Genomic DNA, 14,018 nt, shown 5'->3' with positions numbered 1-14,018 from the left:
TTGATATAGTTCTCTTCTTTGATCTTTCCTAATTCAATTTAAATTTTTTCAAGATGTCTATCGAGGCATTGGTCTAAATAAGATTGCGAGACTCCATGCCGTTCCTCAGCCGGAGTCGGGTCAGTTAAGTTAGAGTAATCACCAATGGTCTCTTCCAATCTCCCAGTAGCTCCTCTTTCTACATGAGGAGAGAAGAACGTAGATAACCGTTTTTCTGGTTTTAAGTCTTGTTTATTTTCTTTATCTTTTTTTTGTCTCTTCTCTTTTTCGGGCGTTCTTTTTGGGCCCATGGTACGTCTCACTGAAGGGGGGATGGAGGAGTAAGACCAGAAGGGAGGGATGGAGGGAGAGTTATTGTTGAGTTTTTATTGAATTCTCATATATTCTAAGTGAGTTAAATCCTGTAGTTGAGAGAGCATAAATTAATGGTTTATAGAGGCCAGAGTTCGCTGCGGTTGCTTCCTCTTATCCCACTGTTTCCTGTAGGATCACAGTTGAGTTTATGTTGTTTGTATAAATTCCACACATAGGGAACAGTCCTCACTCTACCTGCCACTAAGCTTGTGGTAAAGCAGATATTGTTAAATTCCAAATCTGTAGGTAAACTGGATATCTGGATACTGTTATGAAGAAAATCAGGTCATATAGCACGTAAAAAAGACCCTTAACGGAATGGTTAATAAGATATATTTATAGTGAGATAAAATGGAAGTTAATACATAAGATCAAGACTATATTTCTGCTTCTAAATAGGAGCAATCCTCACTCTGCCTGCCTCAAAGCAGATAGTGTGGCAAGTATTTCTGAGTTCCAGGTCCAGAGGTAATATAAGTATTTGTATGAAGCAGATCAGAACATGCAGCCAAAAAAAATATATATATATTCGTGAACTCCCCCCCCTCCCCCACTTAACCTCCGACCTTTTATTGTCTGTGCCGTCTTCCTTAGTGAGTAGGATCTCAAGTTTCAAACCTCCTGTCTCTTATCTTCAAGGGATGTCCGAGCAAGATCTCGTAGCTGTGATAGAGGAGATAGTGCCGACACTGCTACCCTCTCTTGCAGACTCCCATCGCCGTGGCTCCTGCAATCATCCCTGCGTCTCTACGTCTCTACGTCATGACGCCTCCCCCTTCTGTCTCGCATTAAATTACTTTTTAAACCAAGTCCTGTAGCTCATTCACTGAATATATGGTTATTTTTTTGTCAAATGTGAAATAAGTGCATCGCATTACACTACACTATTACAACCAATGAAGTGTTTTGTAGACCAAACATTTCTCAGAATGAATGAAACCTCTGCTTGTAAAAAAGTGCCATAAAAGTGAAGCAATAATAACTGAAAAAAGGGTAGCTTTGTGTATCTTTCATTCAAATAATGTACTGTTCCAAGTGAACTGCCCTCGAACTAAAGTGCCAAAACAGCATATTTAAAGACAAAAAAATCAAAACATTAAGACTTTTTCTCCCCTTAGTCCAAAAATGTATTTAATAAAACATACATTTGAGATAAACTTTTTGATATAAAGCCCCAAATAAAAAAAAATAATATGTACAGTAATATATTTAAGAACATTATTTTATATTGACTTGGAAAAAGTGATAAATATACTAAAATGATGTGAGCGATAACATAATGAGGAGGAATTATGCAAATTCTGAGAGCAGAGAATTAAGAGAGTGGCTTCTATGATGCACAAAAAATTGCATGTTTAACCTGTAAACACTGTTTATTTAGTATTTAGAACTATAAAATACAGGCTTTCTCCGCTTTAAGCAAATAGTTGGGTTGCATCAAATTAAGTTCTAAACGCTACGTCCTGAACAATGCTACACACATTATATATATTATACACACACATATATAGATGCACCGAAATTAAAATTCTGGACCGAAATTTCAGGATTCACTTGGTCGAAACCGAAAATGACCCCCCAACCGTTAAATTTAAAAAAAAAAAAAAAAAAAAGCCACACTTTTAATAAAAGTAATTAACACACCAAAATTAGACAAAAAAAATGAATATCATTAATATTAATATATATATGATAAACAGCAATCACACTCCTATCATGCCCAGGCATACCCAGATTCCACCATGTACTGGCTGACATGGCATGATAGGAGTGTGATTGCTGTTAATCATATTTACCGTATTTGCCCGAATATAGGCCACACTTTCCCCCCCCCACTTTAAGTCTTTAAAGTGGGAGTGCGGCCTATATTCGGTCTAGCGCCCGACGCCCAGGACATGTAGTTCCGGGCGCCGGGCAGGCAGCAGGGTTAGGATGCAGATCCCCCACAGCGGTGCAGGGTTCCTGTATCCTTCTCTCGGATACGCTGAGACAGCCTCCCCTGCCAGCACTTTCCACAGGGGGAGGGGGAGTGCCGGCACGGGAGGTTGTCTAAGCGCATCGTGCATACGTTCACCGGCAGCGGCGATGCGCAGTAACAGCCTCCGCTGCCGGCACGTCTGCACGATGTGCTTTAAAAATCTCCTTTGCCGGGAATTCCCACGGGGGGATTCCCGGCAAGGGAGATTGTTAAAGCACATTGTGCAGACATGCCTGCAGCAGAGGTTGCTTATGCTCGCATCGCCGCAGCCGGTGAACGTTAACAATCTTCCTTGTCGGTACTTCCCACGGCGGCCCCGCAAGACCCCGTGGAGTCTGCACCGGTAAGTCTGGCGGGGGGGGGGATCGAGTGGCAGCATATCTCAGGGGGGCACATCTTGGGGGGCAGAGTGGCAGTATATCTCAGGGGGGATAGAGTGGCAGCATATATCGGGGGTCACATCTTCGAGACAGAGTGGCAGCATATCTCGGGGGGGCAGAATTTTTTTTCTTTAAAAAAAACACCTAACTTTTAGGGTGTGGCCTATATTCGAGCCAATACTGTGTATATTAATATTGTTATTGTGTTTGTTCTGCCCAATTTTGGTGTGTTACTTACCGCATTTGCTCAATTATAAGACGACCCCCCAAAATCTGACTATTAATTTATGAAAAATAGAATAAGCCTGAATATAAGACGACCCTATAGTAAATGTTAATTCATGTAAACTATGTGAACAATTGTTTGTTAACCCCTTCGTTCCCCTATAGACGTACCGGGACGTCCAAAAAACGCCCACAAAGAAACCCCTATGGACGTCCCGGTACGTTCAGCCCTTCGTGCAGCGTCAGGGACACATCCCTGCCGCTGCACGGGAGACCAGGCTGTCGTTTGACAGCCTGGACTCCCCACTGACAGCAGAAGCCGGCTTTGCCGGCTTTCCGCTGTCCGATCGCCTGTAACAGCTTCCGGCATGAAAGCCGGTAAGCTGTTACACTGTAAACTGCCCGAACGCATGATCGTGCAGTTGCAAACACACGATCGGGCTTTCCCTTCCGGGTTGCGTCACTGCTGACGTAACCCGGAAGGTCATCGGAGGACAGGATATCCCATGCGGGATATCCTGCCCTCCGATGAGGCACAGAGACGCTACGATCTCTATGCAGGTCTGTGAGGTCACAGTGTGATAGGTGCAGGGGGATCACGGGGAGGGGAGTGAGAAACCATCTCACTCCCCCTCCTGTCCTGTAACAGGAAAGCTGGGGGAAAAAACGGTTAGTAATTTAAAAATAATATTAAATAAATCATTAAAATAATAATATAAATAATACTAAAAAAAAATTATATTGTAAGCTGTGATGTCACTGTGACATCACTGGCATGTTCAGGAGGTCCCTAGGAGGACCTCTTACCATTACTGTGTAAAAAAAAATATAAAAAATACAAAAAAAATGTAAAAAAATTTAAATTAAAAAAAATTAAAAAAAATTCTTAAAAAAACCTTACATCCCATAGCCCTAGCATAACATCTAGCCAGTATAACCCTCCTGCCCCCGTTCACAACCCCCAAACCCGTTAAGCCATAGGCATAAAAATTATACAAAATTGTACACCTAATAGTATGCTCCCTGGTGCTGGGAAAGTCTGGAAAATCTATATAAATTAGGTATTTCTGAAATCAGGACACCTGAATTGATAAACTTGGAGGGGATTTTGTGAGGATTCAGAGGGAAAATGTAAAAAAAAATGAGTTTATTTTTCTAATCTTCCCTAGTTTTTACTAAATTTCTCATTCTAAATTTTCAGCTAATCATCCAACTATGGTATCAAACGAAAGCTCTATCTCTCCTTGAAAAAACAATATATAGTTTACATGGGTACACTATTCACAGGAACAGAGAATAATCGCTAAACTGACATACCCCAAAAATTGCAAAATTGCTCTGGGCTTTGAGGTACCAAAAACCCCTGGGATTGAAGGGGTTAATAAAAGCTATGATTGAGAAAAATATTTTGTTTTTATTTCCTTTTTTTTTCTCTCAAACTCCCCCCCCAGTAATGAACATCTGCCCCCTGGCTTGCCACTCTGCCCCATGATATGCCTTTTGACCCCCTATGTGCGACTCTGCCTCCTGTCCCCCCCCCAATTTACCGGTACTTCTGAGTCCCCGGTGCATAGTCCAGGCAGCGTGTAGAGCTCTACGTGATTCGCGTACACAACATCCGCTGAAGCCGGGAGGAGGTGCGGTTAGCAGCGGGGGTTGTCTGCGTCCATCGCGAAGACCTTCACCGGCTGTCAGAGATCACAGGGACCTCTGATATGTGGGAGGGTGGAGTGGCATATCTGGGGGTATGTGGCATATCTGGGGGTATGTGGCATATCTGGGGGTATGTGGCATATCTGGGGGTATGTGGCATATCTGGGGGTGTGTGGCATATCTGGGGGTGTGTGGCATATCTGGGGGTGTGTGGCATATCTGGGGGTGTGTGGCATATCTGGGGGTATGTGGCATATCTGGGAGGCAGTGTGGCAAGCCTGGGCTCAAATGTGCATAACGATTCATTATTAAATAAGGAAGAAATTCGGGAATCTCTGAGTAATCAAGCCAATCTATTTATGGAAAAAAACAATAATGGAGAAGTCTGCTTTGGAATACATTCAAATGCTTTACGCGGGGATGTATAATAAAAACAAGCTCTACTATAAAAAAGAAACAGGGACAAAAATTAGCCGATTTATATATTAATTTAGCCAAAATAGAGAGATTAAACAAAAATAATCCCAACATAATGTATACAAAAGAAATCAATTTATTAAGAACAGAAATAAATACAGAAACACAGGAGAGAATTAATAAGGGACTCTCAAGAATAAAACAAAATTGGTATTATGGCAATAACCGTGTGGGGAAATATCTAACGAACAAGTTAAAGTACGATCAAAAAAAAAGTGTTATAAAAAAAATAGTAATAGGAAATCAAACTTTCTTAAATCCATCACAAATAGCCATTTGTTTTGAAGATTATTATAAATCGCTTTACAATCTAGAAGGACCTCCTAAATCATTAAGTAAAATTAGGAGCTATTTTAGCTCCCTTAAATTACCAAAATTGAATGAAGAGGCTTTAGAAACATTAAATGCCCCAATTAATAAAGAGGAAATCCAGAAAGAAATAGAGAACATAAAGAAAAAAAAAGCTCCAGGACCCGATGGCTATACGGCCGCGTTCTATTTAACATTTAAAGAAATAATTGTTCCATTGCTGTCTAAATAATTTGAGGAAATTATGGAGGGCAATAATTTTCCACCTGAGATGTTACAAGCCTCAATATGCCCGATATTAAAACCAAATAAAGATCCGAGTTTCGTTTCTAATTATAGGCCAATATCATTGATAAATATTGATATAAAGATATCTTCAAAGATTCTAGCTGAAAGACTTAAAAAATATTTACCTGAAATAATCCATCCGGATCAAGCGGGTTTTATAAAAGATAGAACATTAACAGATAATACCCGTAAAATAATAAATCTCATAGATCTATCTAACAAGAATTCTATCTATACTGCATTTTTGGCACTCGATGCCGAAAAAGCTTTTGACCGGGTGGACTGGCAATTTCTTTCAGAAACATTAGAAGCGTTTGGCATTTCAGGGCAATTTAGAAACAACGTCTTAGCGCTTTATAAATCTCCTTCTGCTCAAATAATAGGACCCATGTTCACTTTAAATGGTTTTAGAATAGGCAATGGAACAAGACAGGGCTGTCCTTTATCCCCTTTACTATATGTTTTAACAATTGAACCACTCGCCCAAGCAATAAGAAATTCATCAGAAATAATAGGAATTAAAACGAACCAGAACGAATTTAAGATAACTTTATTCGCTGATGACATTATTTTGACATTACCTCAGCCTGAAAAATCAATAAAATACGTATTAGAAGTGATTAAAGAATTTGGTAATCTTTCGAACTATAAACTTAATATTAATAAAACTCAAATTATTTCAAACCATCAATCGGAGGAACAAACTAGATTGATGAGATCGTATATTAATGTGGATTGGAATAACAGCTCTGTAAATTTAATCTTAAAGAAATGGTTAGAGAGAATTATCTAGTAGCAATAAATAAAATGAAAAAAAAAATTACAAGATTGGAAGGGATTAGAAATATTGTGGCTGGGGAGATTAAATGCAATTAATGCCTACTATATTCCTAAAATATTATATATTCTAAGAGCAATTCTGTTGAGAGTCCCATATACGATTCTCTCCCAAATACAAAAATTAATAACATCATTTATTTGGCAAGATAAGCTCCCAAGAATTTCTTTTAAAAATCAAATAAAGAGTATACAAACTGGAGGCCTCTCACTACCTAGTATAAAAGATCTACATGAAAACTGTATGTTTACCCATTTTCTTTTATGGGATAAATTGAGAAATGATAGCACCGCATGGTTTACTATCGAAAAAGAAAATATATACCCTTTACATCTTTATGACACTGTATGGATAAACCACGATATAATGAGAAATATAAAAACTGGTAACTCGGTGATTAAAGATCTAATAATATCGTTAAACAAATGGAAATTAAGCATGAAAGTTAAGAAAGGTGTTTTATACTCTGCTCCAATTAAAGTATTAACAAATTATATAAAAGATCTAAATTTTAAATAAATGGAGTCAATTAAATATAAGATTTATATCAGATCTTTATGATTCTGAAACGCTGCTATCATGGTCTCTCCTGAGAGAGAAATGGAAGCTGCCCGATATGGAAATATATAATTACATAAGAATTAAACACTTTCTTCAACAAGTAGGAATTACAAGATCTACACTGTTTGAGGATTTTCTCAGTTAACAACATACATCAAGATTAATTCATAAAGTTAAAATGTTGAGAGAAAGTATAAAATCAGAAGATCCCTTACTTAATAAATAAAAATGGGAAAAAGAAACTGGTGAAGTATACTTAAAAGAAGAATGGCTACAAGCCTATAGAGACATTAAGAAACATTCACACTGCCTGAACATGCATGAATTATATTATAAAATTATACATAGATGGTATAGAACTCGAGTCCAAATATCAAAGTTTGATAAAAATGCTTCAAGGCAATGCTGGAGATGCGGAAAAAAAGAAGGTACTATTTATCAAATGTGGTGGGAATGTGAGGAGGTAGGAGTAATATTAAAAACCCTTTTTGAGGTAATTAATAAAGTATTACAATGTAAAATAGATCCATCCCCTCAAATATTTTTATTTCATATGGGTCTTAGTAAGCTACATAAACCACAAAAAAACTTACTAATTCAACTTCTTTTAGCCTGTAAATTAGTTATCGCTAGGAACTGGAAAAAAATAGGTAGAATACCCTGGGAAGAGATTTTTACACAAATTCAGTTTCCGCGTAAGATGGAAGAGGGATACTTTATAAGTATCGGTAGAAAGTTGGCTTACATAGACATATTGTCTCCATGGATCTCCTTTGTACACTCCTAAACAAAAGTAGTTAGATAAATACATATATATTTAAAATAAAAAAAAATGATACCAAAATTTCCATTTATTATATGTTTGATGAATGCTGATGTTTAGATACCTAATATAATAATAATAATAATATCTCATTATATAATCGGTTATTTAATATCTGTTATGGATAACTAAGCAAGATAGCAAGATAGAAGGGTATCAAAATGGATAGGAGTTATAAGAAATACCAGTATTAAAACACTATATATATTGAACAACATGTATGTTATATATGTGTATGTATGATTTAAGTTCAAGTATAAAGAGGCATAATGCACTTCCTCGGATACTAAAATATATAATATAAGATATGGATTATACGTATTATGCGTCACTCTGCTTTTACTAATTTATGTATGTATTTATGTATTTGTATATTAAAAATAAAAAAAAATAAAAAAAATTAAAAAAAAAATGTGCATAACTGGGGGGGCAGGTTGGGAAATAAAAACAAGAAATGCATTTTATAAGAAAAAATGTATTCTGCTGTTTGTTTTTAACATCATGTTTGTTTATTAAATTATTTTAAATAAATTAAATCTTTACATTCCTTTTTTTATCCGACTAATCGAAAAAGTAATCGGCCAACTAATCGATTATGAAAATAATCATTAGTTGCAGCCCTAACTCACTCATTCCCTTAATCACACATACTTGCTCATACACCGTCCACCATCACCTAACCTAAACTGCAGATTTCTCACTCGCAGACTTCTGCAGGGTCCCGGCTGTAGGAGCAACTTCTCTGGCCCCGCCCCCAGTGGAAGGAGGAATTGAGCAGGGTCATGTGATGTGCATTTGCGTGAATCCGATGGGTTTCTGCTTTTCCTGGCCGAGATACTGCTCGCACACTGTGCGACCAACGCACAAGTAAGCAGCCCAGCCCCTGCGGACGATTATTTTCGGCCGTTTTTTTGTTTTGTTTTGGCATTTTGCCGATAATGCCCTTTTCGGACGACTGTATTTGCTAGATTATAAAACAACCCTGATTATAAGACGACCCCCCAAAATCTGAATATTAATTTATGAAAAAAAGAAAACGCCTGAATATAAGATGACCCTATAGGAAAAAAGTTTTACCAGTAAATGTTAATTCATGTAAACTATGTGAACAATTGTTTGTTAATAAAAGCTACGATTGAGAAAAATTTTGTTTTTATTTCCAGTTATGCACATCTGCCCCCAGGCTTGCCCCTCTGCCCCAGAAATGCACGGTGCCCCATGATATGCCTTTTAACCCTCTAAATGCCACTGTGCCCCATGATACGCCTTTTAACCCTCTATATGCCACTGTGCCCAATGATATGCCTTTTGACCCCCTATGTGCCACTCTGCCTCCAGAACTGCCTTATACCCCTATATGCCACTCTGGCATTTAAGGGGTTCAAAGGCATATTATGGGGCAGAGTGGCATATAGGGAGGTATAAGGCATTTCAGGAGGTAGACTGGTGTATAGAGGGTTAAAAGGCATTTCTGGAGGCAGAGTGGCATTAAAGGGGTTAAAAGGCATTTCACAGAGCACTCCCTGAGCGGAAGTTGTCTACGCGAATCGCGTAGAGCTCTACACGCTGCCCGGACTAAGCACCGGGGGCTCAGAAGCACCGGTAAGTCGGGGGGGAGCATAATACAGGAGGATCCAGGTCCCCTGCATCTGAGTCCCCAGTGCTTAGTCCGGGCAGCGTGTAAAACTCTACGCGATTCGCGTAGACAACTTCCGCTGACTACCACAAAGTTTGACAAAGACTGGTGGTAGAATTAGTGCATGGAAAGAGTTAAAATACTAGCATTTGAAATACCCTGGGGTGTCTAGTTTTCAAAAATACATGGTTTGATGGGGTAACTTGCAGTGGCCGGCTTCAAAGATACCTGAAAGGGCACATGGGGGGGAGTATTACCAGATTTGGAAAAATGACTTTGAAATAGCAAAACACTACCTGTACTTATTGGCCAATAACATGCAGAAAAAGGCAAAAAAAAAAAACAAAAAAAAACATTGGGTATTTCTAAACTCAGGACGAATAGTAGAATCTATTCAGCAGGTTTTTTCAGCAGAGTAAAAGATTTTTCAAGTAAAAGATAGAAAAAGCTCTTTATTTCTAAATGTTTCACCATATTTTATACTTTTTTTTATAGTAAATAATATGATACAATCAAACCAACGAACTCTAAAGAAAGCCCTTCTATAGAACTTGTGTGGGTTCAGTAAACGGTAAACGTGAAAGAATAAAATTACAACTAAACATGAGCAGCGTAGAAATGTTAAAACCGCCATTGTCACGAAGGGTACAGAAAATAAAATCAGTCATTGTCACAAAGGGGTTAATCTTAGTTCTGTAGCTCATTCACTGAATGTGAATATGGTTATTTTTCTTGTCAAATGTTGTGAAATAAGTGCATCACATTACACTAAATACATTTTTTGTAGACCAAACATTTCTCTGAATGAATGAAACCTTTGTAAAAAAAAAAAAAAAAAAAGTCATACCGTAAAGTGAAAATGAAGGAACCTTGTGTGTGTTTCATACAAACAATGTACTGTTCCATGTAAGCTGCACTCCCTGAAAAGTGCCAGGCTGGCAATATCAATAAATAACTTATTTAAAGACAAATAATTGCAGACATTTTTTTCTTTTTCTCCCCATAGACCAAAAAAACATATTTAATAATTTGAAATAGCATTGGGTTCTTTAATCTCAATAAATTAGTGCTGCTTGTTTATTTAGGGTTAGTTATATATTGTACCCTTGAGGACATTTTATATGCAACGCAACAGATGCTATGATTCGTATAAACACGACATACATTTGAGAAACGTTTTGATATAAACCCCCAAATAATTAATGTATATACAGTAATGTAGTTAAGACTATCCCTTCTTATTGTGATCCACTGGTAAAATGAAACAACTAATTTGGCAATTTGCCACAGATGGAGTAAGTTAAAATTATGACATTTAGTTTTAGTTGTGTTCCCTTATCACTGCCACACTGAGCAAGAGGAACAGGCTCATTTGCAAAATCTGTAAACTGTTCAGTTACAGAATTAAAAAGAGCTGACTTAATTAGTTCTTTTTATGTCCCATATTAAATGCTATTTTGAAGGGTTCCTCATAGAACCAAACAATTTGAAACAAATAAAATATTATTTCCCTCTATATAGTTTGGTGTTTTTAAAACACTTCATTTTTTAAACCGATAATTTTAAAATGTTACTTGCTGGTTCATCTACAATTTGAGGGCGTAGCATGCACAAAAAGTTATTCACTTACTATGAGATCGACCAATAGCTGCAATATAAATGAAACGGGTTAAAAGTTTCGATGAGCAGGATCAGATTTACGATTTCCTCTGTCCAGTGACAAGGAATTTGCTAAGTACTCTTATAAACGAAGCAACAGAAAGTGTAAAAGTGGCACAATACTAAAGCTTGAAAAGAGGAGGAGACTATATCACCTGACATCTAAAGCATGCAAATCACACTTTCCAAATCTACTGTGGAATGTGGATTCATGTTAGTGAATGGAATGAAAGTAAGTAAGGTGTTTTGAGGGGTAAGACGATGATTTTATAAAGGATTTTCAGTGCATCTCATTGAGAACATAAAGTTGTCGTTAATAGTACACTTATATTGGTGAGTACACCGTGAGTGCTTCTATTTTTCTCTCAATCTCCGTGGGTTTCGTTCTATGTATTTGTTTTTCTATTTATGCTCCTGTAATGTCTGTGTATCTTTTTTCCTAAACTTTTCTTTGCCTTTATCATATTCAGACTTTGTCTTACAGGACCGCATTAAAGATCTTCATCCTAGTCCTTGGATTTAAGCCTTCAGCCCCAGCATCTCCACTATTAAATAAAGTCACATGAGAGCAAGGCTGGTTTTAAAAAAGAGTCTAAGTCATGGAGCATATATTTTTTGTGTTCTGCAAGGAGGGTTTTATCCATTTTACATACAGTATCCTAAAATCTGGAAGGATTATGCATCATTTGCACGGCTTGAAAATGTTCTGTTGTTGAGATAAACTAACAATAACAACATACTGCCTGCACTAAGTATACAGCTTAACCACTTAAGAATCGGGCTATTTTTTTCTTTTGGACCCTTTGTGACCAAGGCTGTTAACATTGTTGAGGTGCTAGTGCTTAGCTTTTTTTTCAGGACAAGAAGCTTTCTTTAGATACCATTTATTTGATCATGTCATCTTATTTACTATAAAAGCAATAGTAAAATATGCTGAAATTTTGAAAAAAAAAGTCTGTTTCATTTAAAAAATATTTTACTCATCTACACATGCTAATTAAAAAAAAAAAGTGTGCCAAGAAAATGTCCCCCACACCATTACACCACCACCAGTCTGAACCGTTGATACAAGGCAGGATGGATCCATGCTTTCATGTTATTTACGCCATAGTCTTCCATTGTCGAATTTTGGTGCGAAATGTAGCCTCAGTTTCCTGATCTTACCTGACAGGAGTGGCACCCGGTGTTGTGCTTTCACAGATGGTATTCTGCATACTTGTAGTGAGTGGTTATTTGAGTTACTGTTGCCTTTCTGTAATCTCAAACCAGTCTGCCCATTCTCCACTGACCTCTGACATTGACAAGGCATTTTCATCCACACAACTGCCGCTCACTGGATATTTTCTCTTTTTCGGACCATTCACTGTAAACCCTAGAGATGGTTGTGCGTGAAAATCCCAGTAGATCAGCAGTTTCAGAAATACTTTGACCAGCCCGTCTGGCACCAACAACCATGCCACGTTCAAAGTAATTTAAATACCCTTTCTTCCCCATTCTGATGCTCAAGTTGTCTTGACAACGTGTACATGCCTAAATGAATTTCGTTGCTGAAATGTGACTGGCTGATTATCTATTTGTGTTAAAAATCAATTAAACGGGGGCGTGGCCGACCGGCAACTAACATGGACGCTTAATCTCTGAGCTCCGACGCACCCGGGCCGAATTTAGCTTCAGTTAAGCGTATTAGATCACCATGGGCAAACATGGAAAGGCTACAGGCACCCCAAAACCTTCGGGGTCAAAAGAAAAGGGGTCACTTACCTCGATGCGCACGTTCTTCCAGCTTCCAGCCGATCAGGATTCTCGTGAGTCCCTCGACAGGCCGCCATCTTCTGTGGCAAGTGCAGAGAGTGATGCCGCCGACGAGGCTGTTTCGGACATCAGACAGACCTCACCGGTCCCAAGGGACGAATCCTGGCGTGAACGGCTCAATCTGCTGCCTACGAAGAAGGACATTGCGGATATAGTGGATCGGGCTACCCAGGGGATTCGCTCTAGCCTCACCGCCATCCAGGCTGACATACGCCACGTGGGCGAACGCGTGGCGGTGCTCGAAGAGGAACAACCTCGAGTCTTTGGCACAGTCGACTCCTTAACGTCGCAGGTGCGGGAGCAAGCGGTCGTCATACAGCAATTGTCGAGGAAACTTGAGGACCTCGATAATAGGAGCAGACGCAACAACCTCAGGGTCCGGGGTCTCCCGGAATCGAGCCCGCACGAAGACTTACCTTCTACGCTCAACTCCATTTTTAATACAGTCCTGAATAGGGACACAGCTATGCTCATCCGCTTCGATAGGGTTCATAGAGCCCTTCGTCAAAAGCCGTCCGGATCCCAACCACCACGGGATGTTATATGTTGTCTCCAGGACATTCCGCTTAAGGAGGACATTGTGAGGGCCTTTTGTAATCGACCTACCTTTGCTTGGGACTCCCATGACATCTCTGTGTTCCAAGATCTCTCACCTGTGACTTTGCAGTCTCGTCGTGCCCTCCAGCCAGTCACTCGGGCTCTACGTGCGGCACATATTCCTTATCAATGGGGGTTTCCTTTTGCCCTCATAGTCCGAAGGGGGGCCCTCACTCATGTCATTAGGCAGTCGGAAGATGTGCCTCACTTCACCGAGGCATTGGGCCTCCCCAGCTGTGACATTCCATCGTGGGTCTTCTCTTTCCAGCCTCCTGCGAGCCTATCCGATCCGGCTAAGACGTAGTCCCCACGACCGCAACGTAAGAAGAGGTTCCGCGGCCGTGATGATTCCTGTCAACAGGACTCTCCACCTAATTGATACCGGTTTGCCTACGTTTCCTTGCTCTTCTCCCTTCCGTGTTCGCGAC

General features: G+C 39.0%; 1 protein-coding gene across 1 annotated transcript in view; it reads right to left on the bottom strand.

Annotated features, from left to right (window-relative positions):
- Positions 1-11,295, bottom strand: part of CHADL (chondroadherin like) — an 88,544-nt gene extending 77,249 nt beyond the window's left edge. The window contains exon 1 of the mRNA XM_053469059.1: positions 11,153-11,295. The gene's annotated coding sequence lies outside the window, so the exon portion shown is untranslated. The remainder of the gene's footprint in view (positions 1-11,152) is intronic.
- Positions 11,296-14,018: the final 2,723 nt, after the last annotated feature.

The sequence above is a fragment of the Spea bombifrons genome, chromosome 6 (genome assembly GCF_027358695.1).
Source record: "Spea bombifrons isolate aSpeBom1 chromosome 6, aSpeBom1.2.pri, whole genome shotgun sequence".
NCBI classification, from domain to species: Eukaryota; Metazoa; Chordata; class Amphibia; order Anura; family Pelobatidae; genus Spea; species Spea bombifrons.
This window is presented reverse-complemented; position numbering and strand designations above follow the sequence as displayed.